Raw genomic sequence first — 26,621 nt, 5'->3', positions numbered from 1 at the left:
TTAGTGGTTTTAGTGAGAACCAGTCCAGTTTAGGGCTTTTCTGTGCCTTATTCTGTTCATACATGTTTGATGATAAAGAAATTAACATAAGGATTTATGAAAAAATTACAATGCTGATTTTTCTGATGGAATAAACAGTCTCAGTTCTGTGTAATGGTAAACAGATGATGGTAAACAGAAGACTGACCAAAGAGCAAACAAAGCAAAACAAAACAATTTGGTGGTTTCATCAATGAAAGGAAGACAAAAATATTGTTATAATGTCCCAAAAGGAACAACAATTCAGAAAGAGAAATATTACAAGAAATAATTCTGTTTTCTTATCAGGACTGGAGCATTGCAAATGAAAATGAAATTGTGGTAGAAATCCAGCAAAGATGATCAAATGATTCTACTTGCTTTTGCAACCTTGAAAATATTTGGAAAAATAGCATGATTAGCATATTCCCAAAAATGATTTTTCAAAACTTTATGAATCAATCTTTATTAAATAAAGATTTCATAAAGATTTTAAGTTCTTGTTAGGAAAAAAGTACTAAGTAATTCAAAAGCTTTGATTGAAAGGGTGTATGAAAATCAATTCAGAAGCTCATTTTACTGTAATTTCTAAGGTAAGAAACCAAAGTCATTAATCAACCATGAGGGAAGAATGAAGACCAACATATTCAGGATAAGCTTTAAGAGTAATATCAAGATGACCTTTATGTCAAGCAGTAACATGAATGCCATTCAGAAGTAGAAGATGAATGAGAGCTAAGAAAACATAAAATACAATAGGGAAAGAAGCCCAGTCCATCAACATGACACTAAAAACCAGAAGATCATCATAAAAATAATGAAATAAATTGCAGAAGCCAAGGTCCAGCCCATGAACAGGATGGTGCAAAAAAATAGACAAGGAAAAGAGAAAATAATCTTCACAAAAGATAATATAAAAGGGGATAATATCTTCAAGGGGAGCTGAATAATCCTTTTAGGTTTTATGATTATTTTCTCACTGTTCAGAGTTCAACTCTGCCTGTAGTCCTTCCCCAGCATGTTGATTTTGCTTAAGAAATACTAATCAGCAAATTAGTTTTAAAAAAGCTAACTCTGATATGAGGCACTGTGAGGCAACACAAGGGATTCCTTCATGACCCCCTACCAGTCAGGGTTCAGAAGCAGTGCAGAGTGTAATGAAGTGATGTTCTGAGTCATCTTTTCCATATTTCCCTTAGGTGCTTTGATCCAGTGGCAAAAAGTCTGCCTGCTAACATCTAGGAGCACAGCAAATGTATCTTACCAGCAGAACTACATCAGAGCAAGAGTCCATGCTCTGTATGGAAGGATCCTCTTGCTGATACAAAATGCATCTATTTTTTCATCCCACCATTTTCTAATAATTATATTCAAAACATTGTCTAAAGCTAATGTTTTACTATTTTGTATTTGATTTTAATTTCAAGTAGTGTATTCAGTATTCTGTGTTTCCTCAACATCAATATTTGAATAGGCAGACAGAGATACATGCTAAAACCATGGCCAATCAAGCCTAGCTGATGTTATACATCTATTTAAATATGACCTTCAACTGCTCTCTCTGATCAACCTGTGTCTTCTTCAACTAATGGATTTTTAGTACCATATGTGAAGTGTGGAATGCACATCAGCATCTTTTGTATTCACTGTCCTTAAAAGATAGAAAGAAAATAACTGACTAAAAATGCCTAAATGGGTTCATACAAACACAACCTATTCATTTGCATAGGGAGACTGAATAACTGAGCTAAGTTTAATGTGTCAGACTCCCCAACTTAATTGAAACTAATAAATATACATATGAAGGACAGCAGACATCCAGTTTATTGTTTGAGGTTTTTTGTTACTGTAAATTCTGCCCAGTGAAAGCTGGTTTAATCTTTATATTTGACTAGAAAGAGTCCCTTTTTACAGACCTTATATTTATTGAACTTCTTTATATTTGCCACAAGTGTTTTGGGTGCTCCTTTAAAGTTCTCAAACAGATACAGAAAAATACATTGGGTATGAGGAGGAAGGAATAGTAAGGTTGCTACATCTCTCTCTAGTACCTTTGAAAGTAAGAGTATGGATTTACACACAAAAAAATTCTCATGATGTCATGTCTTCTTTATAACTTAATAGAAACATAATAATGCAATATTATATAATATCATACTAAGTAGAGGTACTTATATATTGCATTAGCTTTCATCTAAGCAACTAGAAACACTGTGGGGGAATCTCTACTCTCTGCATAGACTTCAAAATATTTATTTTCCCCATGAATCTCTCTTCCTGCCTGCTGCCCATCTATTATGACTACAGATTAATTTTAAACCTTTCTAGGAAATTTTTTACTTGTAATTTCAAGCATTAAAAAAATCTTGCACAGTTCAGTAGCAAAATTCTTGTGTGCATTGTATGAATGATTGGTGGCTTGCAATGTTAGGCCACTGAAAATGAGAACTTGGCCACAATTCCGGGGCAACAAGTGAACACAAAGGCAAATGGACATGGGCAGCTAATGGTTAACTACTATTGGTAGTTGAAAGAAGTCTATTTTAAATGTGATGTGACATGTTTGGGATCCTCTGTGAAATTCATAGTCTTTAATTCTGACTACTGAGAAATCTTTGGGGGGTTTTATGTCTTTTTTGGCATGCAGTAACTTGTAATCACTTTCTTGACCTTTATAGATCAGAGTGCATGCCAAACCTTTCATTCAAATGTATATGTCTAACAGGATTTGCAGTCATGCAAAACTCATGAAAATTTATGATAGGAACCAAATACCTCAAAATCAAGACACATAGAATTCAAGTCTGGTAACACCCTCATAGCAGCTAATGAAACATCTGATATATAAATCACAGAGTTTAAGGACAAAAGGGCCTATTATACAATCTATGTTATCTCCTACGTTACCCAGACTATAAATATTCACCCAGTAATTTTCTGATCTCTCGATGAGCTACTCTTCTAAACAGATAAATAGCTTTAGTTCAAACTTCAGTGGCAGATCATCTCTCTGAACTCCTTGTAGTATTTCTAGTAGTTAATCACACTGATTGTCTCATAGATATTGATTTCTGGCCTGAACATACCTAGTGCTCTCTTGTCAGCCTTTGGATGCCAGTATGCCTTTGCTTTGCAAGATAGCTCTGCACAGTAGTACTGTCATCATTTCATGACTACTAAATCTCTTCTTTGATAAATTAAATTGAATTAAATGGAGGGAGATGTCTCATCGTACAAGGATTTATAAAAAATTGGGATTTTTTTCTACATTTGTTCTAACCTCCTTTAATAGGGGCCATTGAAGCATTGATTTAATCAGTTTATGTGGCATAGGAATTGGCCTAGTAATTCTGTACATAACATTCTCTTTCTATGCCAGCAATTACCTCAGCAACAACTGGGGAAAGTGCATACCAGGCCTGTATGACCTATATTCTAGGTTACTGGGCATATGGACTTATATTTGGCTTAAAATGAGAAAAGCACATCAAGGGGCTCTTAGGAACCGATTTTCACACACGATTATTCCTTTTCTCTCAACCAGCTTCATTCATCTGCAAATTTCATTACAGTTTTATGTTTGCTTCCAGTAAAGTATTTGATTAGCACTGGGCCAAAGAGAGATTCTTACTGATTGTCATCCAAACTTTATCAGCTGAAGATGCCCATATCCTCCAGCAGCTGTTACATGCAAATTAAAACCTGGAATGCTTATATTCTTCATGAATTTCTACATTCAGATTTAACAGTCAAGCTTCAAGGATAGGATACCATACCAAACATCACATAGAACTTACATGGGCTACAGTATTAAACCCTGGATATAAAGACAATAATTTGTTCTTACCAAAAAAATCTTGTAAAAAGAATTATTAGCCTGGTTATAATGACAGTAAAGCTTACCGTTCAAATAACCTGATTTTTACCTCTCTTTCTCCAAAACAATTTAGCCTAAATTGATACAAACAGACTTCCTGCTCTCCCTTCTTTCCTTGATACTATGCTCAGCCTTTCACTTCTGCAGCAGATGCTAAGCTTGATAAAAGGTTTTTGTCAAGAACTGGAGTGAGGGTGAGTCATCTCTAACCCAAGTTCTTACCTCCCTTTTTAAAGAACTGTGATACTGATGTTGTCGTCATTTTAGATACTGAGTCTGCTTTAGGTAATTTTTTTATATTTTTGCAAAAATCACCTTAATTTGTTCCTTTTCCTATTATCCCTAAATCCAGTTTTACCCAGTTCTGCAATCCCCCTTTAATAATCAAGGAATGAGCAATCATTTGTGACCTGCATTTAGAGCTCTGTGGCCTTTTCTAGCATCTTGTGCTTATACTTTCAAGGCCTTATAATCCTGTGTTTAGAGTGCCCATTGAAATTTTTTTTCAGCACCCTCCATGCTTCTCCTAATTCATACAACTAATGTTTTATTAGCTCAGCACAGGACAAGGACACATATGTCCTTGTCCTAGAGCCATTAATAGCACATCTTACAAAAGTAGCAAGGTGGACAATGTGCTCTGATAACTGCTGACTGTCAGTATCAATCAGTTACAGCAATAATACTGGTATGGTTTTTTAATTATATAATCCATAGCTGGAGCTTAATCCTCTAGAACTTAAAAAAACCTCTAACATGGTTGGGAAAACATTTCTCTACAATCAACCGCAAAATCTGAAGTAGCTACTGAGCTGAAATCTGTTGATTAACTTTACATCAATGCAACTCAAAGAAGTATTTTACTCCAGGGAGCTTGCTTAAACAAATTCTTTGTTAGAGAATTTTTTAATAAATTATAAAATAAGCAATACATCAACTAGCAAACTTTTGAGATGCAAGTTAGATCAAAATTTGTATTTTATCAATTTCTGAATGCCACAAAACATGGGTAGTCTTATTAGATTTTAAACATAAGCATTGCAAGAAATACTGTCATAAACCTGCAGTTGTTTTTGTTATCAGCTCAGTTCCTTTGATGCAGAAAATACAACTTTTAAGTTAGGAAATTGCAGACAATATATTTTGATGACTTAATACCTTAGTTCATTCATCTTAAAACCTTTGTTCTTTGCAATGCAATTACTTCAGACTACCTGACAGAACCTTCTTGACATAATGGTTCATTGGAGGTAATGAAGGAAAATTCACTCCTACAGATTTTCAATTGCTCTGGCAAAATTTCTGCCTGAAAGTGACTGAAGAGAATTAGTGCACTCTTTAAGTTCCTTCTAACTGGACTAACTGAAGATATCTGATTGTTTGGTGGGCTCTATATTAGGTTTTTTCTGGAAAGCAAAAACAACCAAAATTGTACGAGCTAAGTTGTTATTCTTGCTGTTGTCCTTCTACAGACTCAAAATGCACACATGACAGTAACACTAACAGTCTGAAACTGATTTGTCTGTCACAGGCTGGCCTTATCCTCTGATCACAGCACAATGCCTTCATGGCTGAGACAGAAAGATTTCTTATAAGTGCTATACTTTACTGAGATGCAAAACCCACTCTTGATAAAGGTCTGCACAGGTCAATGGCCCTAATTCTTTGTGTAAATGCTACAGTGCTCACAAAAGTCAATGAACAATGAAAATGACAGGAAATTTTGCCCTGTATGTTAACAATTGAATTTGATGTGTTATCTCAAGTAAACACCTTCAAAGACAAATTGTACTGCACTTATATGTCTAGTTGCAGTTTCTGATGTACTGCACTTATATGTCTAGTTGCAGTTTCTGAAAAACACATCCCAGTGTGGATGTGTGGTATGCACTCATTTTAAGTGCCCAACAACCTTTAGCAGAGAGCATGAAATTTTCTACAAAACACAATTCATCTAGAAAAGCTTTTTGTTTGTTTTTCTTAGGAGGAATGATCTTTGCTTTGGTAGACACCTGCTACCTGAAGAATATAACTAAATGGTAGTATCTGTAAGATTTTCTAAGAATTTAGCAAGAGAAATTTAAAGAATCTTTAAATAGTTTGTGAAAGACAAAATTCACAGGAATTCACACATTGCATTCAAATTTGCCTTTCAAATGATCAAGAATAATTTGCAAAGGAAAAGATGGGTTTGACAGGGAGCTGACAAGGATTTCCAGCAAGCTTGACTCAATCTTCAAGTCTGTCATAGCTTTATTAGGCAACATTACTCATAGAGAAGCAATTAATCGGACCACACCTAGCTGTGAAGAAGAATAAATGTTAACAGAGATAAAGCCATTAAGTTGCCTTTAGAGTCAATGGAGAGAAAAAGAGAGTTTTAGTGTGTGGTTTATATGATCTTTTGATACTTGGTTGATGTTGAGTAGAATTATAACTTGGAAGTGCCCATTTTTCAATCTTGTTTTAAAAGGGACCCTGAAGTCATTGGCTTACAGGTGAATAAATACACCATGGAAAACTACAACTCCTTGAATAAACCCTGCCACTTGTGTATTTGTGCCTTACTTCTGCCTATAAATTGAGGATAACTATGTTATTTTTACAGCTGTTTCCTTTTTTTAAGCCTGTATGGACCACATGTTCCCAAGATAAAGTCTTCACTCATTTTCTATACAAATCATGTTTCGACGTGGAACAGTTCAACCACTGCATTGGTAAACAAATGTTCAAATTTTTAATAAATAAATCACTAAATTAATTTTAATAAATTATTTTCTTGACCCATACTGATGTTTCTTTATTTTTTGCTGATAATAACATAGTTTCTCTTTAGTGGCACATATACATGCAAGTTGCCATGGTATCTCAGTGTCAAGACATACTTCATAACACTCATCTCATTTTGCCAATTGCATCAGCTGGAACCACACCTTAAAGCAAAAAATAATATTTTTCAGTCATTTCATCCTCCTCAAGAATGCAGGTACTGTACTTTGCTATTAGGTGCTATTGCCTCTGTAAAGAAGGTGTATGTAAATTAGCATTAAGACAAAACACCTGAGTGATTTTGGACCCTGCATAATTTTCTGAGAATGTGTCTCCTCCTGATGAATACTTTCAGAAAGCAGAAGGTGGAGAATATCATAGAGTCATAGAATACTTTAGCTCACCAGTGGCCAGAGAAGTAAATTTGGACACATAGATCTCTAATTTTCAGTGATACAGAGAATTTAAATTTTTGTTAGATTTTTTTTTTAAATTCTGATATTTCTCAATTGGTAACATTTGAAAAATAATGTTAAAGGATAGGAAAGGATGAAAGAACAGTAAATGTAAATCCCACTAGTCTTAAATTATCTCCGTTGTTCAACCTAATGGGAACTTCCAAGTGTTGTCCAAAAAGGTAAATGGGTATGCACGTACAACAAATCAAAGAGGAGCTTTCACCTTCTCCAACAACACAACTGAAAATGAGCTACCAGACTACCATGTGGTGCTAGAAAATCATCTGGCTTGCTGTGAAGGAGAGCTTGACACTGCAAAGTTAAAATCTCCAAGTGACTCTTACATGAGGGGGCCTCAGTGTAGCTGACTGGCTGATGTGTTGAGCAGGCTGACTTGGCACGGAAGAAGCAATTGCAGGAGGGTGTCCACCCACCAGAAAACATGAGTAACCACCCTGGTGCCTCAGGATGGCTGACTGCACGAGGGAAGTCATATGCCACGCTCAGGTTTTATTTTGCTCTTTCAGGAACGCTTTCATATGTGAACGAGTTTTCTGAAGGTATCTTTAGAACAAACACCTCTGTAATATCGTCCAGTGAAATATCTGAAATGTCAGATGGAAACTGAGAATGAAGTAGGAGTGAAAAAATGACACCTAATTACAATTAAGTAAAATATTTGCTCTAACATTTCAGGAACAATGCATTTTTTAAACACAACTTTATACCAAATTATTTGGATAATATTTTAATAATTCAAAATATTTCAACTTTAGAAATAATTAATTACATATGCTTATATACAGGGTTCCCACACATTCTGTGGGCCTGGATGTCTAAAATTTCTTACCACAAAGTAATGTGGACACCAGCAAGAGATGTGTCACAGCTACCAAACCAAAGATATTGAGTTTCTTTAAGTAATTCTATAGTTAATATCCCATGAAATGCCTGCCTCGCCGTTTCTACACTGAAGTAGAAGAACTGAGACATTTTAACTGAAAAAACACCTTTTTCCACACAAAAAAAACCCCTCAAATGCCTTGAGCTTGGTTTTTCAAGACAAAATTAAATACATTTTTACTTCTCAATTGAGTTTTAACATTTCAAATTTCAGCTATTACTTTTCTTTTTAATTCCTAAAAAGTCAAAACTTTATATAAATATTATACAGCTATTTGTGTTCTATTGTAGGCCAGAAAAACTTAAAATTTTTCAAACTTCTTTTCTTTATTGGAAGCTACTTGGAAAATTTGAGATAACTTTGAGAATAATTCCCTCTTTTCTCTGCAACAAGTTTGCTTTCTCTATAGATGGAACATGTTTTATTGTTATTCATTTAAAAAACTTTCAGAGACCTACAGATTAGTACCACGTAAATGCAAAAAGTAAATTAAATCACAGCCTCTTCTTGACAGATTCATCAATATTTACTCTTTAATTCATGTCTCAACCGAAATTTCTTCTTAATTATTAGCAGGCAAATAATGAGCTTCTTTTATCAGGCCATTATGTCATGATAGCTGAAGAGTTTTTGAAGATTTGCACTTCTCATAAGCTTTCTAGTACTTGCCTCATACTTCACCTGGTCTGCACTGAACTCTTATATATAGCTATTTTATCTGCCAAGTACTTTGCTTACAGATTCCAATCTTTAAAACAAAGCAAACTCTCCTTCTAGTCACAGTCTCCTAGCAACAAAGCTTACTTCCCTCGATTCTGAATGCTGAAGAATTTATGGATACTTAAGCTTTTATGTCTTATTTTAAGCAGTCTGACTTTTTCTCAAGAAAGGTTTTGTTTCCTTAAAATGCTATAAATCAATGCAAGATCACTTTTATACCTCTTTTGTTAAACAAAACAACACCTTAACATGTGAATCAAATTCAGTAGGGCCACATACATATTAAGATTTTATACTCTGTATATAATCAGTATCAGATAGCAATAGGAGAAAGTTCCCTACTTAAAAGTGTAGGACAAGTTTGCAGTTAGTAGAGCAGCAAATTTCTCAAACCTAAATTCCTTTCAACACACACAAAACAGCTTTCTTTTATTCATGGCTGCTTCTGCCATCTAAGAAACCCTAAAGCAGCAAACCTTTATTGATAAAATAAAATTCACCACTCAGCATAAGGGATCTGGTTGAAGATTTGGTTTCTTTGTTCTGTAAGGCTAAATATTGAAGATGAAACATGGAAAGCTCACAAACCACTTCCCTCCCATCCTGTGGCCTTTGCCTATGCTGAGTGCTCTGCAGTTCAGAACATTACTGTGCTCCTTTCTGCTACTGGCGCTTGACGCTGAGAGACCAGGTCAGTAATTCTCACCCATCTATCAGATCAAGTGTGTAAGAGATTTGAATTCAATTTATCTGGTCATCTTGAGGATACCAAATATCATTATACTCATGCTGTAAAATCCCTGTATCATATAACACATGCAGTCTCCCCTGTTAAAAGCAGAAGGCTTCAAAATGTCTTTGTTTATTAAGCATGAGCTTCTAAGGAGATGCAGAAAGACTGTGAGTGCCATTCTACCACTATCTTTTCTTCTTTATGTTCCCTCAAGTATGATTCTTCCTTGATTATTCTATTTTATTTCTTTTTTCTTCATATTTGGCCAAAATTTGAAGAGGTAGAGCTCTCAATGATCTTAAGATGCAAAGGGGTGTTGGGAAGAGGAAACATCCTTCAGATACTAAACCTTTATAATGTGTAAGATCACAGGAAAGAGAGAGGTTCCAAGTTTCATTAGTCCCAACATTTAGAGAAATACTAAATAATATTAGAAATCATCAGAATCTGTACTCTACTCTCAGGTCATTTTCCAGGCTCCCAAATAATTTTAGCAAGTTCATAGTATTTTAAGAGATTGGGTTTTTTACCATTTTTCTGATGTTGTACCTTTCTGGATTTTATTTCAGCTACTGAACAAAAACTACCACGATGTATTTTGCTCTTTGCCCAGATGTTTTCCTGTCTCCCCTCTGGCTCAGATCATAACCTGCAAATCGTGGCAATCCGTATACCAGTATTAGGCAAGATAAAATTTTTTTTCTACTGAAGTGAACTTTGAGAAGACGCTTGATAATCTGATAGCCTTCCTACACGGATTTGCTGTAGAAGAATTTAGTATGTTACAGCATGGTTGTCTGAGCCAACTTTCTATCAACATTTTAATTATTGTTATGACCTTGTGTCTTGTAATACAATATTTTTATACTACACTTCTCTCTATGACTATGGCCTTGGAGTCCTCTGTTGCTCACATAATCCTTGTGATGCCTGCCTTATTCTGTGGACTATTTCTGCAGATTTTCCTGTAGCCACTTCAGAGAAATGAAAACCAGTGTACTCTTTCTGATTTGTGCCATCTGAACAGAAACTGACTGACATGATTTCTGTTTTTCTATTATTTTATGTACATAATGCTGGAAAGATTTTTTATTTTTCTATTATTTTTCAGTTTGTCAATGTTAGAATGAACTCTGAGGATATTTACAGGCAGCTTATTACTTGAAAATTCAACTTGAGTCCAGTCTCTCTTGTAAATTATGACCAGTGTTTGTGTTAAGCTCTTTAAAGAAAAGATTTTCCATCACACCTTGATAGTTCCTTGTTGAAATGATGAGTCAATCAATCTGACTGTAAATCCACTGACCTATCACTCATGGAAGTTCCATTGCCTTATTGCTTGCAAATGTTCTTACTGTGAAATCACAAGAGTCACCATCTCCTTCTTTTTGTCTTGTCACACTAAACATCTGTGAACAAACTAAACAATTAAAGCAATCTCTGGAAGTGCTTGTCAGGGCTCCTCTCCTGAGGACACAGGGCAGGGCTTGGTAGTCAAGGCTGGTCCCACAGCCCCAGACAGGGATCAGGGCATCCAGGACAGCCAGGGCAGCCCCACCCCAGCTGGGAATATCCCTGGGGATAGGGATAGGGATCGGTCAAGGCCAAGCTGGGCTTGGCTCAGGTGAGAGCCCATGGGCAAGAGGAAGCTGGAGACCATCTCTATGTGGTTTTGCTGGGCAGCACCTGACATCCTGCAGGAGCAGCCGTGGGGTCTTGGGCTGTGGGCAGAATCAGGAGGAGGCCAGGCAGGGCTCTTAAGGCCACTGGTGCTCTCCAGACTCTGAGCCTGGCAACACCAGAGCTGGAGACTGCACCTGGCTCACCAACTTCAGTAGGCACAAATGGACCCATTCTCCATGAATTCATCTTAGACCTTTTTTCAACCAAAGCTCAAGCATTTTCAGCTCCTCAGTGCCTCTGGCAAGAATTTCTACATAATTCTCTGCATAATGAGGGCCTGCAGGAGAACAGTAAGAGACTCTTTATCAGGGAATGCAGCTATAGGTCAAGGAATAATGATTTTAAATGAGAATCTGGTAGAGTTAGATTAGATATTGGGAAGAAATTCTTTACTGCAGAGGGTGGTGAGGCACAGGAACAGGTTTCCCAGAAAATTTGTGCCATTCCTGGAAGTATTCAATGCCAAATTGGACAGGGCTCTGAGTAACTTGGTCTGAGAGAAAGCATCCTTGCCTCTAACAGGGGGGCTGGACTAGACAATCTTTAAAGGTTCCTTCCAACCCAAACCATTCAACAATTGTATTATTGATGTCTTCATTCCTGGGTGGATTGCAGCTCACATTTGCTTTTCAGAAGATTGCATGAAGTCTATATTGTATTCTGGGGGACAGTGTATGTTCTACCCCTCCTGTTGGAGCCAATCCACTGTGCAACATAATATATGGAAATGATGGCTCCAGAACTGCTACCAACAACTCTTGCAGGTCCACACCTCACATATGAGATGTGTTCTGCATTGGACAGAGAGGAAACAGGTGTCAGACAACCTATGCATTTTGCATACCTTATCCAGCCATTACCTGGAATTTCTGGATAGTATCTAGTGAGCCAATTCCCAAAGCAAGTAGGTGATAAAATGCCTTGGAGGATATGGTGCTCCTGCAGAAAGCAGCGCCTGATTCAATGCACTAGGAATAAGTGGTTCAGCCAGGAAGGTGAAAACCTGATATCCAGTGTTTAATTTCCTCGGATTTATTTTATTCTTTTCCCCCTAGAGAAAGATTTCTGGAAGTGAACTGAATGCAGTGTCTATGCCATCACCTAGAGCAAACAGCTATAGCTAATTGTTGCTATGGACTATAAAGTACTTCAGAATGAAGCCATTGAATTGAATGATTTTAGGTACCTGAAATAAAAGTTTAGGATTGTTAGAAAATCGATTCATTCTTCAAATATAGTTCCAAATTATGCAGAATGCAAGCAGCCTGGATACATGACCCTAATTCTCCTAGCCTACCCATGGCAGGGAGCTTGTAACTAGATGATTTTTGAGGTCTATTCCAACCCAAACCATTCTATGATTTTATGATTCCATGATAACATCTCTTTCTTTCTTATAATATCATCTGACCCTCTCTCTCTCTCTCTCCAGATCCATCATGTCCTCACCTGCAGGGCCTCTTCTGTTTGGTGCTCTCAAAGCAAGCCTAAGAACTCTGCTCTGTCCAAAATGTGTCTGCACACATGCCCATCTGCCAGTTGCACTGTATCTAGGGCACTACAGATGTTAAGGACATCTTAGATTCAGGTGGCCGTTTTGCTTGAAAGCTTCTTTTACCCAGGCCTTTCATATTTTTTTAACATCTTTTTGCACATGAACTGTTTGGAATGTCAGGATAGGGTGAAAATAAATACATTCAGTTGCTGCTATTGGAAATCTCACTCTACTTTGGATATCTAAATATTCATGAGACCCAAGAGAAAATGAGAACAAAAGTAATTGTAATTAAGTGTTTGGAACACATGAGGAGGAGGAAAAACTGAAATTTTGCCATTGTTTTATTATTTTAATTTTATAGTAAGTATTCAATAGGCAATGGCAGACAATTAGGCTTGTGTCTTTTCCAGGTGAGTTCTCTAATCAACACATTCTAAACTTGTGGTTCATTTTCCCTCTCTCCACTCATTTCTGACACTCAACTGTGCCAAACTGAATAACAGTTTCACTGAAAGGGCCTAAGAATGCCCCCCTCACTTCATTCCTCAAGGGATGGGTGGCATAGGATATCTAAATATTTAGATCTTTCCTGTGTGATAAGTGATATGGATTTAAACACTCTTCATACTCTGCTGTAAATGTAGGGGATTGCAGATTCCAATGAGAATTTTTTAAAGTTCTCTGAGTATCAGAAATTACCAAATTATTTTCTGGCAGAGGCAAAAATTGAGGAAACAGAACAATCCAGGGTAATTAGGAACAAAGCAGGTAGTCACCTGTAGGAGGGATTCACCTGCGTTAACCTTCTGCTATGCTGCAGCTCTTCCTCTTGTGTTCAGCAGCTTCTGCTCCACAGAAAAGAGAAAAAATAGTCCCCTGAAGAAAAAAACAAAACATATCCACTATTCCTTATATGCCTTTTCTATCTGAAGTGCATAAATTGCTTTTCCTCCAGTGCAAACCCTAGAGAATATGTCACACCTTCAGCATCACAATCTGACCTTTTGCTGTCCTCTTCTGGCTCAGGCTCCTTCTGCCCATGTTTTCTATGTCCCTTAATTCTACATAGCCCCCATGTGTTTAGGACATTTTCTGTTCTCTCTGAGTTCTAATGATAAATTGGTGGGGCTGGAAGTTTGCATGGTACAAACCTCTTATAAGTGGTGGGCCAAAATGACATTTCTGTGATCCTTGATTTCATCTTGACAGGGAGGACCATGAATCCATTGAATTTCATAGCAAAATTTTTATTCAGCCAAGACTTAACTGATTATGAATGTTAGAGGGGTGAATGCAGCATAGTTTGCTCTTGTACCTTTTTATTGATTTATTCTATAGACTTAGCATTTTCCACACATACACAGCATTATAGAAATCATAGTTTTGTGAACATGCCTTTAACTAGTAGCTGTGGTTCAGTCATCTTGCAACAATTTTACATCATTAAACCTGACTGATAGCTCAGATCTCATTAAATCACAGGCAACCTCGCTGATTTAAGAATATAACAATTATTTTCCATAAACATAAAATGTATGAAAGAAAGATTTTCTTCTGTTCTATTAAATTTTATTATAAAAAGATAATACATTTAACAGACAGAAGTATTCTATCAAATGTTTTATTATGTCATTAAACCTTAAATATCTTCCTGCTTTCAAGAAATGAGAATAGATTATGCATTTAGGAGACCTCATAAACAAAGCTTAAAATTCATTTAACAATTAAGAAACTAAAGAAAAAGCTTTTTTCATATATTTTTCCCATGGATTTATTTTTTGCACACATTTACAGCTGAAATAATAGGTATAATTTTAAATGCACATAAATGGAAATAAACCTAATCTGGGCTTCACTATATAGGCTACAATTCTTTCACAGATATTATTGCCATTCATTATCCAAAAGCCAACACTGAAAAAAGCAGCTCTGGCTGTAAAGAACAGGAGACAGGAACAGCAAAACACAGGTACACCTACAACTATAGAATACAGAATATAGCTAGGCAATACCCCATCAAAGTTAGCTGCAGAAAGTTACTGTGATGCATCATTTCTCATTTTATAAGAGCCATTTTTGAGTGGCTGTAAAATTAATCAGTGCAAAGTTCAGGAGCTTTCAAAATGCAGGTCACTACTTCATTGAGGAGATTAAGTAACTTTCAAAACTACTTTAAGTAATTTTTGATTAATTCATCTTCTTTCTGATGGCTCCAGAAAGGGCTGTGAAGAGCAGGATGTAATTGGGGATCACCACCCGAGGCTTAAGTAAACAGATTCATGGCTGACAGCAGTCACCTCTGACAAACAAGCTGGCCCCCGCTGGGCTGAGTGCCTGCGAGGAGCACAGGGCTGCACCCAGGCGTGGTGCACTGGTGGAGCCCCCCAGTTCCACCTGGGATGGGACCACACAGGAGGCAGATGGTCATCCTTGTACAGAAACAGTCACAATCAAGTTCCTCTAGCTAGATAAAAAGTGAAATGCCTTTGGTTGTTGTTGTTGTTGTTGTTGCTTTTGCAGAGGGTTTGATTCAGATAGGACAGTATTACCCATTTTTAGGATAAGAATATTCCAGTGTATTGTGAAAGACAGGAATGTTAAAAAGTGCAATATTAATATAGGCTGGATGGGCCCAGGATAAGTTATCAACTCAATGACTGATTGGGTAAATCTTGATTTTTTTAAATTCAGATATGAAAATTTTGAAATCTGACCTTGGAAACCTGTTTCATTTTGCATGAGACACTATGTAGCTGAGATGAAAAAGCTCCATTAAGATAGAAATTTGGGGATACAGTGAGGGGACTAGTTTTTTGGAAATATTATTTCACCGCCTCAAGAAATTATTTTGTTCAAATTATTTTATTCAAAATACATGTCTTGCAAGAAGCAAAAACCAGCATGATCTCTGTAACAGTCAAGCTTCCACACAAAATAAAATTAGGAGACCACAGTATTTCATAACAGTGTACTATAAAGAGCTGGCAGGACTAGTGAGATGGCAGGACCTGAATGAGCCTAGGGTAGAGATAATGAAACAAGCTGGGAGTGAGGGAATCTGGAGAGCTGAGCAGTAAGCCCAAAATGAAGAGGCTAATGCCTGATAGGCTGGTAGCAAGGAACATTTGTTTTGAAAGATTGCATGCTCAGGTAAAGAAGATAAACTCCAAGGAACAGAATTGGAATTTAGCAAATCAATAGAGCTGTGGCTGTTACCCTATCTGAATAAAACAGAAAAGCCAGGATTGAATATTTTGAGAATTGTAGTTCTAAAAGCAGAATAAAATTTGCAGAGGTATCAGAAAGCCAAACCAGTGAGTTTTCTGTGCAAATTGGCTTTCTTTAATCACTATGCAGTTCCAAAAGGAAAGCAAACAACTTTCAGAGACTTCACATCAAACAGATGTGAAGAATGAAGCTGCAGTGCTGAAGGAAGATCTGGTATTTCTCTTTCAATTAAATCAAAAGGAGGATTTTGTATTGTATGGACAATTCTCAGGCAAACAGTAAATGGAAGTTATGTATCTGAATAGAGAGATCGAGGTATTTCATTTGAAAAGACCTGTGAATGATTGCTTTATCTCCTTCATTATCAGCGTGTGTTAGAACTCAGCTGCATATTTCAGATGTGTCTGCTGGTTCACTGCATACTAAGTACAAGGGGATATAGACTTAAAACACTAAGATTTAACTACTATACTGTGGGGAATGGTGGTAGTTTAAATTCCAGTGATAACCAGAGGACATTCCGACAGATGCTTAGTGTCTGTAATTAGTGTGGGAAGCAGACTCTAAGCAAGAGTCTTTAAAGCTTAAATCTCACAAGGGAAAGATAAAGACTTAATGTGAGGGAGAAAAAATGTAAAAAAGGAAGATCTTACCTGACATTTTTTTGGTTGTTAATTGTAATTCTGTCCTGGCTTCCAGTGTTCACAATGGGATTTTTGGTACCATAGTTTTTCTGAGGTAGACCTACATTTTTCATTCAGGCCTTGATTTCCTGTTGTATGATTGCATATAGTGAGCTCGTGACAAAGGCATCATGTCGTGCCTGCAAAGTTGTGTTCCTATTGTTTTCATGTGCTTCAGGCTTCATGTACAGCATACCCCAGTAGAGAAAGTCGTCATTATTCTATCTGGATGTAATTTTAAGAACACCAAAACCACTTTTACAGGCGCGTCTGATAACAGCCTCATCATTAAATAGATATTGTTGTTTATGAGGAATTTATTACTGCTGACTGAATCTGAAAACCCTTCACAAGAAAGGGACACTGTACAAGACTCAAATTGCTTTCCTGTAATATTTTATATTTTTATTCTTCATGGCAAACATCTGTTAGGAAAGGACTTTGGTCTCAACTGCATTCCCCTCGTTAGTTGGGTGGTATGGGCTTATTGTCCGGAAGCAACTCAGTCATTGCTGCTGTGTTTCACCTGCTGGATTCCCCAGCTCTGCCAGGCTCCATGCCCTTGCCAGTGTCCTTGCTATCTTCCTACTGGATATAATTTGAAATACTGGCCTTTTGTGGTTTTTTTTAACACACTATTTCAGGTTAGATTTTAGACCATGCTATGCAGATCTGTAATAGCAGATAGTTGCGTGATCATGAGTCCCGTCAACTAGCCATCTATAGTTCAAGAGGATTTGATTTAATTGAATACCATTAGTTTAGTACTTTGTGAGGATGGGAATATGATATTCAGTTACTCTACTCTGGAAGAAAAATATGCTCTTTACCACTTTTTAACTTTCATTTTCAATTAGCTTATCACAGATTTTGACCGCGCTGCAGAGCTGTCAATTATTAAGTCCATTGCAGCAGATTATTTTTTCTTCTGCTGTTTTAGCAGTACCATTTGAAGGACTTTGCATATTAATTGAGCTCAATGTGAAAGATACCACATTTTTTTAACATCGGTCTAAGTATTTACATTGAAATAGATCTTGCAGTGAAAAACAGCAAAACTATATAAAAGAAATAAAAGGTTTGTACAAGAAGTGAATGAAGACAAGAATGAAAAATGTGTCAAATCAAGATCCAGTATTTCACTTTTACTCACTCTGACTCCCAAGTTCTTCATCATTGATATGTGATTTTGCTGCCCTTCTGAAGTCTCTCCACAGAACCTCCACCATCTGCCACTAACTTTGTTTCCCTGAGGACCAGATTCCCAACTGATGCAAAAAGTGCAACCTCAATGATTCCTTTACATGTGACCTGATTTTGATTCAGACTTTGCCTCAGGGTTGCTTTGTCTACTGCCATCACTCCTGTTGTCAGACCTGACACAGGCTGTTTCTCCCAGAGGCTTGGCAAGGAATGACCTCGGCATCCTTGCAGAGTTCCATTAGCTTCAAACTAGGCTGCCCTGTAGGACCTGGTTGTAGTTATGGGACATGAGCTGAAAGCTCTTCAAGAAAAATATTTAATCTCATTTTGCTCTGAAATTTCATCTACAGAAGCCTAAAGGTGAAATGGAGGTTACAGTCACTCAGTAGTGCTCATTGATTGCTTGTTTCACACTTCAGTAATATTACCCTTTTTGGTGACTGCCACTTCCAGAAAATTTGTATTATCCTAATCTTTAGAGAATGTTCAAGACAGTGGCATAGTATTAACTACACCTTCAAATGGTCTTCTGATCTTTCAAGAAATGCATTTTCTCAGCAGAAATCCACCTTTGATGACATTAGTTGACTGTAAACTGATAGGCCCATGGTTATACCCATTTTTTAGCAAAATTACAGGTTTTCCTGCAAAATTTGCATCAATGGATGCATCTTCTAATATATGCTTTTTGATACTGGTTTGCAAGTACTACACTCTAGAAATAGCATTTTCAAATATCTGTAAAGAGGAACTAAAATAGTTCTGGAATTCTTTTTCTTTCATTAGTTTTTCATGCTCTCCCTCTACCTTTTGTTCTTCTATTCCCATCCTGTTTTAAAATCTCTAAGCTGGAGTAGGAAATAAATCCCCGTCCATAGGTCTCCTATTTGTTTGCTTCTGACTCAGATTATGAAGGTCTTCCCTTCCCCCTGGACGGGGGGAAAGGGATACAACAGATGGTTTTCTCTCTTTTTGACTACTTATTTGGTGAGGTCTGCATTTTCCTTTTGGAACTACTTTCTGATGAGTTAGAAAAAAAAAAGCCTTATCTCTGCAGTATGTTTTACTTTCTGAAGTGGCTTTTCTCTGACAACCCCAGCTGTAGCACTCATACCACTTTTCTCCTTACTCAGTTTTTAAAAGAGAGAATTTTTTTTGTGAAGTCAGCTTGGCAGCAGTGCTTATTCTCTCTTTCTTCATTTGCTGGCTATTTCTCATTACCTGTCTCTTTCTACTCTATGGTGAAGGCATACACAGTACCCTATTTTAGTCAAGACACTGCAGAACTAATAAAAAAATACATCACTAGGCTGGAAAAATTCTCATACGAGCTTTCATTAACAAGCAAATGAGACAAGTCACAGGATTCATGAATAAAAACCAAAACGCAATATAAAAAAAATTAACAAGGCAGAATCATTACCTTTACCCCCGCAACCTCATAAACAGGCATTTGCTTAGTTCTGTTTGCAAAAAGCCTGAGAATATAGCAAGAATAGTAATTTTTATCCCTTTTTTCATGTTTCAATAACCACTGATATTGCAACTGTATGCTACCAGATAAGTCAAAATACAAATTTTATCCAGACTGAGGGCAGGGAAGGTCAGGAAGAAAGGCTTGCTGGCATTTCTTCAAATGAGCACTGAAGCATACAATACAGTGTTTAAGCCCTTTTATTTTCAGGTATGTAGGAAAAGAGATAATGCATTGAAACTTATTCCTGGAGAAAGCCTGAGACTTCAAAGTCAGCACAGCAACATCTTTTGAGTAAAACTGACCATACAGAATGAGTTTAAATTGGCTTTTTACTTTGCTTCATGGGATTTTCTTTTGATCTCATACCAGAAGACCTAAAGACAGATTTATTCTATGATCACGTTGGAGCCTAAATACATTGATTGAATAGTAAAGAGTTTGCAGGGATGCTCCTTGTTCCAGGTAAACCCTAATCTCTTGAGAATAACATAAAGAATTAATTTTCTGGATTTTTTCTCAGGAGACAACTCTTGCAAATTATCCTAGAGAGAGTGCCTTCTGGGGGTGCTGAGATATTCCTCATGCTAACCATTTAGTGTATTTTTTCCTTCAGTATATCTTGCTTCCTTTTAGCCCCAAAAAGTACCCAGGGACCAACAGAATGTTCAATAGAAACCTTTATCTTGCTATTTTTTTATTTCATTTTACTCAATGAAAAGATTATTGACATGTCACCTTTCTTTTGAAGAGAAATTTCTATAAAGTCTTGAAAGCAACCTGCTTTCCAGCAGAAGAATGGTAAACTGTGAAAGAGTTGCAGCAATGTTTTTACTAAAGAATATTTTTCCTCTGACTGTCAAAAAGAAAGGTTGCAAAGACAGCCTTTTCTTAGACACACAGATTTTGGTGTTGTTAGCCAAAGAAATGTTTATGTCTTTCCAGGAAGGCTCTCTGATCATTGCTGAAGACACAGGGAGAGGTCAGGATGAAAATTGGAAAGAAAAATAAACCTTTTTGCACCAATCATTTTTTTCCAGAAAAATGAGATTTTTTTTTCTCTCTCTCTGAGGTTGAACTGCATTTTAAAGTCTCAGAAATTGTCACAGGAGCTGTCATATTCCAGTAATTTCTAACAAATGCTCCATCTACTAGGTAATAATGCAGTTTAGGCTCAATATCAAAAACAGAGGCCAAAAGATGATCCTGCTGTTGCAAACTGTCATGGGAACATTCAGTAGTGTCTTCAGCAAAAGTCTAAGGGACACATTTTTAGTGGAAGTCTGCAAATGACAAATCCAGAGGTGTCTGTAAGGAAAAAAACAACTGTAGTCAAAGACAGTAAGTTTGTAAGGAGGTTTCAGACTTTAAGTAACTTAATAAATTATTTGGAGGTTTAAACCTTTAATTTTGATTTAGAGGTTTTAAACTTCAATTTTGCTTTTTAGAAAAGACATTATTGGTATAGTATTCCAATGGCTTAGTGAGAAAAAGGAAAAAATCCTGGCTCAATTATAACAAAAAGGAAAAAAAAACCCCAAATATTTTAATTTCTGCTAATTTAAAAGTTTATTGTGTTGTTTGGGAAAGTAGCTCAGAGAAAGCTGATGAACAGAAGTACTCTTGAACTCTAATTGCTGTAAGCATCTTCCTGTTCTCAGTTTGGTCTTTAATATGTTTCAGGCCCAAGAGATCATCTTTCTTGCAGAGGAAGTCTTCAGGGAGAATTTCTCAGCATGTTTTTATTTTTCACCTAAGAGTAGTCAGACACTGCTTAAGCAGTAAAGGACCATCAACAGGACACTACATAATTTTCACATTACTCTGTGTATGAAGTGCAGAAATTGCATGTCTTATAAATGCCACACAGTTTTTGGTAAAATGAAGGTAGGTTCTTTCCTCGGTAGTAATTAATAAGGTTCTCAAGATTTCCCATCAGAATTTTTTTTTTATTTTGAAAGCTGTTTTAGTTGGTAAAATGTTGCTGTCTATTCCACTCAGAGTACCTCTCTTCTTCTGTCTTTCTTCATTCAGCTTTTCTACTTCGACCATCTTTCCTTTTGAAAACCTTTATTTCTTATTGTAGTTTTTCTTACTTATCTGTTATCTTGCTTTAGATGGAATGCTCATCTCTTCATTCCAGAAATGTTCCCGCCTGAAACAACTACACACACAAAAGGAGGAGGGAATTTATTATGGGAACTTGGAATACTTCCACCATGTTCAGAATAGGGATTCCCACCTCATCTGTCAAAACACAATTACCTCATTGCAGACAATATGCCTCATTTTTTACTAGTTTGCTATCTATGCCTTTTAAAATTTTATTAGAATGTCCCTGAGTAGGTTATTTTATTATCTTGCACTTTCTTTTTTCTTTATTTATTCAAGCATCTCTGAGTAGTTATTTTTACTACCTTGCATATTCTTTTTGCTTTATTTACTATGGACTTTAAATTCTCATTTCAAGCACTAAGATGCATCACAGTTCAGAAGCATACCTTGTTATAGGCATACACAAGTTTATTGACAGCAGCCAGTTCAGGATGAGTGCTGTTCTCATCTTGATTTGTCAGGGCAAGTTACTTTTATTTTATTTATGATATTATAAAAAATGATATTGCCTCAGCCTATTATGCAACCCAATCAATAGCTTAGAGACAAGAAAGGAGCTCAACCAAAATGTCCCTCAACACTCTAAGCCTCTGCCCCCAGTCTTTTTTTGGGATACTTGTGTCTCTGCTCTGATCAATTTGTTTGGCCTCAAAATTGTGAGGTCAGCAATCTCTAAGGTGAGGGATTTCTGGTAATACCAAGGAACTTCAGAGACTTGAGGGAAAAAAGAAACAAAACGGTACCTGAGGTAGTGTTGTTCACATAAAAATATGTGACAGTCATTTGATAACTGATATTTTCTTTCTTTCTTCAGACTGCATGGTACATAGAAACAAATGAAGTACTTCTCCATGAGAACTGGACACAAATACCTGTAGGCTTTTACAAAAATTACCATGCTACAAGCCTTCCCCAAGTCCTTCTATTCAGAGTTGTGCAATGTCCTCTCCTAGAAGGTCAGCTTCAGCTCCTGCTCCTAGGGGAGTTATTCTTGTCACATGAATGCTTATGCTTTGCTAACTTTTGTACTGACTGTTGAAAGGCAATTGCAGCCAGTGCAAAACAAAGCTCTGATTAACATAGTTGTTACAATTTGAGCCAAGAAGGCCTGCTGGAAATTTTCCCCTTTCATTTTTGTTCACTTTTGGACTGGGTTATTAGAAAAACAATCACCATTTCCAGTGAGTTTAGATGATACCTATATTTAACACTTCTGCCAAACTGCTATATTGAGATTTCTACTCGCTTTAACTGCTTATGCAAGACAAATTATTGGACGCTAAGCTGCAAGATAATGGATCCTTTAAACAGACTAAAGCAATGCCCTCTAATTTTACTAAATAAAAACTCTATAAAGCAGTGTTAATCAACTAGCTCTAAATATCTTGTGACTAATCTTGCCATGCACAACCACATCTGTAATATGCTTCATAAAAAATTATGAGGTTCAAAAGAAACTGATGAAAATTTTAAAAAACCAATTATTTTATAAGAATTTTTCCAAAGAAAATGCCATTTATCTCCTTTCCAGAAATAGAAAGCCAAAATACTAGCCCCAGTCATCAGTAAGGGTATCAATCCAGCTCACTTGACAGTTTCTTAATTTTGAATGTGGTGAAAAGAGAATATGGCAGAGTATCAAAGAATGATTTATTTCATGAGAATAGGACTGAAATATTATATAGAGGTCTCAGCATCAATGCATTATTGCTATCATGTAGAGCACTGGACTAACAGATTAGATCTAAATAGACTGGGTCAGCAGTGTTCTTCCAAGGTGAGATTCATGCTCTTCTCTGGATCCTCAAGGAGTGGTCTTTAGAGATCTTGAACTGTACCACCTTAGAGGAAGCTAAACTGGATGAGAAGCTCCAGGAGAATGTCTGGTGCACTCTATCAACCAATGGTAACTTAATCCATCAGGCCAAAGTAGAATTAAACCTGAAGTAAAGAAAGAAAAAAAACAAAAAGCCCAAACAAAAAAACCCCAATACTCCAGACTTTCACTGCCAATTGTTTTCCTTACAGATGGTGCATTCCAGCTGCACTGTCACTGTGTGCTAACATAGGCACAGCCATGTGCTTCTCCTCTTGGAGAAGCAAGGTGCAGACCCTTCATAGGAGCCTGAAGGTACTTAGTACATCACTTCATATCTACATGGGATACATTTTAATCCATGCCTCAACATTACACAAACATTTTCTTTCATTATGCATGATGCCACTATTGAGTTCATAAATAAATTAATAAAATTGAAAAACAGTTTTAAGTCTAAATAAAAAAGTTTGCCCAAGATGACCATGAAACAATGAGATTTCTGCACCCTCTGCCTGTGCATTATTCAGGTAAGCACTATGCCTGAGCATCAGCAAAAGGGGTTTGGGTTTTTGTGGGTTTTCTTAGCTTTGACCTGGTAAAATTTAGTCATTATAGTAAGAAATAAATGCATTAAATAATCAGAAAACTTTTATATAACTGCATATGTACTTGGACACTGATGGCCAACAGTTGAAACATGTTCTACACCTCAGGAATAAAAAAGAAAATCCCCCTCAATATTTTATACCCCAGGCAGCTTTTATTTTCAACTTTTGAACTCCTTTTTCATTGCTACCTCTGAGGAAAACCTTGCCTCACAGCAATGTGAGGTAAATAGGGAATGGCAGCTTGAAACAGGAGAGGATTGCTGCTTTTCATCATAAGTCTGCCAAGTTGACAGCCAGAAAACATTACCACCTAGAAAAATTGCCCTTGGAGAGGTGTTTTGGTCTCCTTCAGCATGAGCACACGTGCAAGCATTGTATTAGAATGTCTTTATTTATTTTGATTTTATAATTTGTTGTATTTGTTTGAGTTCAAGTGAAATCCATAGATTCAGTGTACATCTTAAGAAATATTATTTGTCTCTTCTGTCCTCCAGTCATTTTTATGAGTGACCTGCTCATGTCACAGACATTCTTAAAAAGCATGAAATTTTCCAGATGAAACCTCAAGTGAACTGTTCCCATTATGGTTCAGTAAATGCCTCCCAGATTCTTCCATACAGAAGAAACCTCATTTCCTCTTTTGGAGTTTATTACATTGTTTGCAAATATTTTTTTTCTTTACCTACCATTCAAATCTTATTCTGCAGGTATAGTTCTTAAGCCAAGTAACTTCCCTAACAATAATGAAAAACTACTTAAGGAAAATTTTCATATTTTCAAGGGTATCTAGAGAAAGATTGTGTCTTTATCCCACCAAGAGGAAAATTCTGTAGGCATGTATAATAGAGCAGAGGAATAAAATCAGCCAAATGAAAAACCAAAGAAAAATTAACAAAAACAAACAAGCAAATCAGAAGGTATGCAGCATTTTGTCAGGAATTTGATATAATTAGGCTCCTTGGACGAACACGTGCCGGGATAGTTGTCTGAGTAAGGGGAACAGTCTCTCTCACACAGTCAGCATTTTGAGATTCCACAGTGACCTGACTCACATGAAGTTTTGGGCCTGGCAAATCAGACTCAAAGTTTTATGTTTCAAGGTTGTATTAAGAAATAATATTTCTCTATTATTTTCTCTTCTTGCAAAACTTATGCCTTAATGAAATTCATGAATCAAGAGAAATTGTTGTCCCTTTTTTATAAAAAATTAAATGTTGGTGGTTAAAATTTGGTGATAAATTCTGGTAGATATTAGCCATATGCAGCATAAATGTCTCCCACATCACTGTCTTTAATCTCTAACCTCAACACAGAGCTTGCTGTTGCATCACAGAGGATGAGCTATCTAGCAAATATTACAGAGGGCTGCATGCAATATACGTTTTGAGGAAGCACATTTAAAAAAGAAAAAAAAAAGGCTGATTTTTCCTCTTGGTTTCATTTGAATAATCAAATTCTGAATTGGAGCACTTAAATGGAAGTCAAGGAACTTGGAGTGTGATGGAGGAAGCAGCAATCAGTTTGAAAAGATGTTGAATCTCTGATGAGCGTTGAATATGTCAGATTAAGTTATGTCCTAGAAAGGGAGGTTCCCTGAACAACTGCTAGTCACTTTAAATTATTCTGCATTACAAACAGGAAATCATCCAATTAGACTAACAGCTGCAGAGATTGGAATAAGCCTTGCATATTACAAAATTAAAGAAAATGCAGCTGAGTACTATGGAAAGGAGCTAAGGTAAGTAATTTTCCCTCTTCTTTTCTGTAATAAAACTTAATTTCAAGAACTTTTAGAATAAGGAAATGAATGAAAATTTATTACATGTGATTAAAACATGGAAAAAATTTACCAGTAATTATGCTGGATAATTTTTTTTCCTATGTATGTTCTGTTTGTCCTGAAATATCTGCTGTTTCTTTCAAGGTGGGTGGAGACTTCTGTATTTCATCTTGTCCCAGGTCCATTCTAATACCATCACTATTATTTCCAAATGTTTCAAGAAGATAAGCAACAATTATATTGCAATTACTCTTTGGCTAAGAGTTATCTCCATTTGAAACTTGGTTCACAAAGATGGTCTGAGATTGCAAACTACAAACTCTATGTGAAAAAGGAAAACATAGGTGAGGTCAGGAAAAACAGTGACCCAGGAGATGGAAATGGAATTCTGTATAGTGAAAAAACTCAACCTCAATAACAGACAGAATTCTGATACCAGGGAAAATAGCATGATGAAAGAAAATAGTATTGAAAATACAGCATACTGTTAAAACACCTTGAACATTCTACTGTATCTAAGAAAATATATAAAACCAATATAAGTTTACCTAGACAACTCCATGTAGTTTCAGGATCAGAAGATGTAAGTTAACCTGTATGTCAAAATTATCTTTAACTTTTAATAACTGGACTAATATTATAAATCAGTCTAAAGAAGCAAAATAGATAGAGTCATGAATTGTCAGCTACAAATTATAAATTCTTTTTGTTTAATTTTCCTCTGTGAAGATTTGTGTTTTAAGCAAAAAAAAAAAAAAAAAAAAAAAAAAAAAAAAAAAAAAAAAATCACATTATAAAGCTTTTTATTTCTATAAAATTATTCTTTTTCCATGATCATCTCAGATACTTACGGATACCCTACTGCACCTTTTGGCAGTGTACATCCTATGTGCGTCCTTGCAGAGACACAACTCATTTCTGAAGAGGCTGTTCTTGCAGGAATCTCAGGTTGGATAAGGAAAAGGACTTTTTCAAACTGGCTGTGCACTGAATGTCAGGGCACATTCCCATGCTACACACACAATTCCTCCCACAGGATTTCCACCAAAGT

At 36.3% G+C, this 26,621-nt stretch overlaps 1 long non-coding RNA gene across 2 annotated transcripts in view; it reads left to right on the top strand.

Moving 5' to 3' along the window:
* The window catches only part of LOC139593343 (uncharacterized), a 242,573-nt gene that overhangs the window by 191,648 nt on the left and 24,304 nt on the right, over nt 1-26,621 (top strand). For both annotated transcript variants that reach the window (XR_011680262.1, XR_011680263.1), the window contains exon 2: nt 25,429-25,528. This is a non-coding gene — a long non-coding RNA (uncharacterized lncRNA). The remainder of the gene's footprint in view (nt 1-25,428; nt 25,529-26,621) is intronic.

Source organism: Agelaius tricolor, unplaced genomic scaffold, assembly GCF_023055355.1.
Source record: "Agelaius tricolor isolate 1412-34295 unplaced genomic scaffold, bAgeTri1.0.p SCAF_9, whole genome shotgun sequence".
In the NCBI taxonomy this organism is placed as follows: Eukaryota; Metazoa; Chordata; class Aves; order Passeriformes; family Icteridae; genus Agelaius; species Agelaius tricolor.
Note: the sequence above shows the minus strand (reverse complement) of the source record. Positions and strands in the feature narration are given on the sequence as shown.